We start from the raw sequence: 6000 nt of genomic DNA, 5'->3' as shown, positions 1-6000 counted from the left end.
ATAATACATTAACACCAACTGTAGAAGTTACTACACTGATAGTAGCAGGCAAGTGGAATAAAATCCTCAGGATTGTCTATTTTGGTATTCATGGTGAATAGTTTGCACTAGAACTGTATCTTCACATCTCACTTAAGACCATTACAGCTGTTACTAGTTTGGGCTGGATTTAATTCTCGGATCCAGAACCTGCCAAGATCCAATTCTTAGTTGCCCCTCCTTCCCTTGCAACATTTGCCAAGTCTTTATTTTCAGAGTCTGGGTTAGGAAAGATTGCTGGGTGATCAACTTGATCATGCTTCTCTCTTAAATCACTCACATTCTAGGGAAGAAAAGCAGAATGTCTTGGGAGTAAAAGGTAAAACTAATCTTGAGAATAATTTGCTTTTCAATGCTTGGGAGAGAGTTACTTCTGTCAACACTACAAAAAGAACGTGGACTTCAGGTCTGATAGAACTTGCTGCTGACATGCATTTACTTTGTGTGTAGAAGTTGTGTGTTCAAACAAATAAACTGCTACATTCTATCTGCATGTGTTTGGGAGAGGACATATTTGCTGTGATTCTGGATGGTGCTGAACTTTGAGTGTTGTTGGAGCTGCACTCATTCAGGCAAATGGAGAGTATTCCATCACAATGCTGACTTGTGCCTTGTAGATGGTGGAAGGGCTTTGGGAAGTCAGGAGGTGATGCATGGTCCCACTTGGCTGACTAGTCACAAAGTAAAAGCCCATGGGATCCAAGGCAAAGCTATTTGATCAGAGTTGAGAAACAATAGAGGTGTATTCTATAGATCACCAACTAGTGGAAGGATAAAGAGGAGCAAATTTGCAGGGAAATTAGAGTAATGATAATGGGGGACTCCAACTATCCAAATACATACTGGGATAGTAATAGTGTAAAGGGCAGAGAGGGGGAAGGAATTCTGAAGTGTGTTCAGGAGAACTGTCTTGATCAGTATGTTTCCAGCCCAACAAAGGAGGAGGCATTGCTGGGTCTGATTCTGGGGAGTGAGGTGAGTTAAATATGGAGCAAGTGTTAGTAGGGGAACATAGTGAACTAGAGTAAAAATACTTAATTGGAAGAGAGCTAATTTCAGTAGGTTGAGAATGGATCTGGCCCAGGTAAATTGGAATCAAAGATTGGCAAGCAAAACTGTAATTGAAAAATGGGCTGCCTTTAAAAGGGATGTTTTGGGTACAGTCCCATGAGGGGGAAAGGTAGGAAAAGCAAAGCTAGAGCTCCCTGGATGTCAAGAGATAGAGTAAGAAAAAGAGGGTGTATAACATGTCAGATTGAGATCTATAGAAAGTTCAGAGGGGAAGTGAAAAAGGAACTAAGTGGGGCAGAGAGCCAGCATGGACTCAATGAACCGAATCAAAGGGAATGAGGAGTTCACAGGTGTTTCGCTGAAGGACCCGATGTTCCAGTCCTGAACTCCAATTGAGGGGGTGGAAGATGCCTGTGCGTGGATTGTTTTTTAAACGTGGAGTGGCCGTTGCACACCAGCCACCCCACGGGCTTGACAGAGCTAGGTCTTGGTCCAGTGGCAAGAATTAACCAGGATGACTGGAGACCAGCTCTATTGCACGGACCTAGTGTGCACACATATTGCAGTGTGGGCTGGGCCCTGTGCCCTCATCTGTTGCTCCTCTGCCACAATCTCACCCCACCTCCGCCAAACATTTACCGCATCTTGCCACAAACACTCACCGCTCATCCGCCCCGACCTTCCCACTCCTCGGTACCTGGGTCCTGCCGATGTTCCTGCCCACGCTCCAAAACGGCGATCAGGGTTTTGATGACTTCACCCAGTCGCCCAGCTCGTGCTGGAGGTTGGAGTGGTCTGCTGCTCCAGCTCTTCTATAGCCTGACCTGCGGAGGTTTTCTGTCGCAGGTCGGGGGGGCCATGACGATAGTAAACTACATATTAAAGTGTAAGTGGTTTGCTAGGGAAAAAGTTGGGCCTTTTCAGGGTCCAAAGGGAAATCTTTCTGTGGAGGCACTGGACATGGCAAAAGTATTAAATGAGTATTTTGCATCTGTCTTTACAAATGAAGATGATTATGTTTTAGTACAACCTTCACAGGAGAGGGAAGTTATGGTCAGGGTAATAAGAGATACAAAAGATGTACAAAAAAGATTAGCATTACTGAAAGTTGGTAAGTCACCTGGTCAAGATGGCTTACCAGGTTGTTGAAAGAAGCAAAGTTAGAAATAACGGAGGCATCATTGGACACAAGAGTAGTGGCGGAGGACTGGAGGGTTGCTCATGTTATACAGGTGCAGCGCCCCGAATCCGAAACCCTCAGGACCAAGGCCATTCCGGATTTTGCGTTTTGCCGGATTTTGGTACGTCTTTCTGATGTCATGAATCCGGAAACACCAGAGAGCCCAGGTTCGTCGAGCGATGAGGTTGTCGGCCAGAGCCCTGCCACCAGAGAAGAGCTCGGGTGGGCCCTGCTGCTGAGGTATTCGGTCGGGCCGGCCTCGAAGTAAGGGCCGTGGCGACGAGGCCCGAGGTCCAGCAGCGGTAAGGCATGAAGTCGGACAGCAGCGGGATCTCGAGGTCGGCAGGGTCCGGATTCCGGAACATTTTACGGATTACAGAACTCCGGATTTTGGACGTTCAACCTGTACCACGATTCAAGAAAGGGAGGGATAAAACAGGAATAAACCAAGAAACTACAGGCCAGTCAGCCTAACATCATTGGTGGGGAAGTTATTGGAAACCATTATCAGAAACAAAATGAACTTTCACTCGGAAAGGCATGGGTTAATCAAGGAGAGCCAGCATGGATTTGGTAAAGGTAAATTGTGTCTGACGAACTTGATTGAATTCTTTGACAAAGAATTCAAAGAAGATTGATCAAGGTCGTGCAGTAGATGCTGTATATACCAACTGCCGGAAGTGGTGGTATGGATACAAAATTGGTTCAGTGACAGGGAGCAAAGGGTGATGGTAGATGAATGTTTTTCAGACTGGGAGATGGTTTGCAATGGGTCAGTTTTAGGTCCATTACTCTGCAATTTTTATAAATGACCTGGACTCGGGCGTAGGGAGCAGCATTATAACGTTTACTGATGATACAAAACTTGGCAAAGTAAGAGATAGTGATGAGGATAGTTATAGGATGAACGAGAAGATGATGAAATGGTACATTGAGTTCAATGTGGAGAAGTGATGCACTTTGGGAAGACTAATATGGAAAGACAGCATTCTATAAATGGCACGATTTTGAAAAGTGTAGATGAGCAGAGAGACCTTGGTGTCCATACACACAAACCTTTAAAAGTGGCCGGGCAAGTTGATAAGGTGATCAATAAAGCATATGGGCTACTTGATTTTACAAATAGAGGAATAGAATATCAAAGCAGAGATTATGCTAGCACTTGATAAATCTGGCTAGGTCTCAGCTGGACTATTGCAAACAATACTGGGCATTGCACCAGGAAAGATGTAAAGGTCTTAGAAAGTGCACAGAGGAGGTTTACCAGGGATGAGGGATTTCAGTTATGTGGAGAGGTTGGAAAAGTTAAAACTGTTCTACTTGAAACAGAAGATTAAGAGGTGACCTAATAGAGATTTTCAAGATGATGAGAAGTTTTGACGGAGTAAATAGGGGCAAGTAATTCCCTCTGACGAGTGGGTCAATAACCAGAGGTCACAGATTCAAAATCATTGGCAAAAGATCCAGAGGGGAGCAGGGAATTGTTTTCACTCAGCGTTGTGGGGTCTACCTGAAAAGGTGATGGAAGCCAATTCCATAAAACTTTTAAAACTTTTAAAACAGAGTTGGAGGTAATTGAGGGTGAGGAATTTACAGGGTTACGGACAAAACGCGGAGTTGTGGGACTGAGCACGACTGCTGTTCCAAAGTTTGTATGGATCTATTCTGTGAATGTCAACCTGCTCTAATCCCATAATTTGTATTGCTGCACTTTTGTTAGGGTGGGTGAATCTGAATTCTGTTGACATTTATGGCAAAAATTGGTCTTAAAACTGACAGATCCAATCTAAGTCACAAATTCTGATCGAGGAGGCTGGAAAGTCGAGTCTGGAAGTCACAACAAACATTAAGCAGCAGTGAGGGTGAGGTAGGGAGAGCGAGAATTAATGTTAGAGAGATAGAAACATAGGCTGTCGATGCAGGACCCCATCTCTGTTCCCAATCTCTCTCTGACCCCCTGACCCTTCAAACCTCCTGTGCCCATCACCCCCACTTCCCCATCTACCCACTCCAAAAGGAGGCCAAATTAAGACAAATGTCAGAAGGGGAAAATTACTAATACTTTGCTTGTCACAGAGGATACCTATTGAGGAAAATCATGGACTATAGTTTAAAAGCTATGAGTAGGCAAATCTGACCCACATCAAGTGGTGATGTTCACGAGGTATGGGCAATGACCAGAACTTTCAATCCATGGACCATAATCCACTCTATTCATTTCACACACCACGTAACAAACATTAAAATAAGTTAATACAAATATTGATGCCAAAACATTTCTGTGATCAATCTTTTTTCTTAATTGAGAACAGTATTATGACACCATTCTCTATGAAATATTAATATCTTACTAATAATATAAAACTATTTGATACTTGTCAAATGGAAATACATAGTCACAAACTCTACCCACCATGCTTATACAGAAAATAACCTGCCACCTTGAAAAGAATGAACACAATGCGGGGGAGCGAGGGGAGGGGCAGAGAGAGCTGGGGTGGGGGGGGAGCAAGGGGAAGGGGAGCAGGGGGAGGGGCAGTGGGAGCTGGTGGGGGGGGGGGAACAAGAGGAAGGGGAGCGGGGGGGGGAGGAAGCAGGGGGAGGAGCAGTGGGAGCTGGGGGGGGAGGAGCGAGGGGAGGAGCAGAGGGAGCTGGGGTTGGGAGGGAGATCAGTGGGAGGGGCGGTGGGAGCTGGGAGTGGGAGCAGGAGCTGGGGGGGAGCAATGAGCGGGAGCGGGAGCTGAGAGGGGGAGCAGTGGGAGCAGCGCGGGGGGGTGGGAGCGGGAGCTGGGGGCAGAGCGGGAGTGAGGGGATGGGGGGTGGGAGCTGGGGGGGGGGGGGGGAGAGGGGGAACATTCAGAGCACATCAATACAATGAGAATTAAACAAATATGCAAATATATTTAACTGAAAAAATATTGTATAGTTTACTTAAAGCTCTTGTTAGACTTTCAGAATGATGCATTATAAAACTTTAATGTAGGACAAATAATATTTTTAAAAGTTTAATTAGCCAACAATGAGTAGAGAAACAAAATCCACATGATACTGGTTCAGTGTTGCAAACGGATAAATGATAAAGTTACTTCCTAAGAACAACAAAACAATTCTCATTTTCCCTGAGATTTAACCCATTATTACATTGTGAGGGTGAGCAGTCACAGGCAGGGAGCTACAATACAACTGGGTGAATTTCATGGTATTACAAACTACAACAGTGATTTTTAATTGATTTATGAACAGCTGAAGAATTGAGAGATGAAATTACTGCGTTAAACGCACTGCCACAGATTCATTATTCTTTTAATCAGGACCAGCCTATGGGTTGGTGACGTGGTCAAGTGCCCAGGATTCCGTGGTCAAGAGGGTCTGACATTAACGGCGTCAACCTCTGAAGAACCTGGCTATCCCCAAAGTCTGCTTCCAACACACTGCAGTGCTCCTCAAGAGCAGCAAACTTCAAGTTTCAAGAGCAAGTTCCCAAACACATGGAAGGCACTCGGGATCCTGTTAATCGTGCCCATATCCATGGCAATGGATAGCACTCAGAATCTGTTAATCGTGCCTGTATCCATGGCAATGGATAGCACTCAGAATCTGTTAATCGTGCCCATATCCATGGCAATGGATAGCACTCAGAACCTGTTAATCGTGCCCATATCCATGGCAATGGATAGCACTCAGAATCTGTTAATCGTGCCCATATCCATGGCAATGGATAGCACTCAGAATCTGTTAATCGTGCCTGTATCCATGGCGAGCAGTGAAGG

This window comes from Pristiophorus japonicus, chromosome 10 (assembly GCF_044704955.1).
Source record: "Pristiophorus japonicus isolate sPriJap1 chromosome 10, sPriJap1.hap1, whole genome shotgun sequence".
NCBI lineage: Eukaryota > Metazoa > Chordata > Chondrichthyes > Pristiophoridae > Pristiophorus > Pristiophorus japonicus.
The sequence above is the reverse complement of the archived record's forward strand: the minus strand, read 5'-3'. Positions refer to the sequence as shown.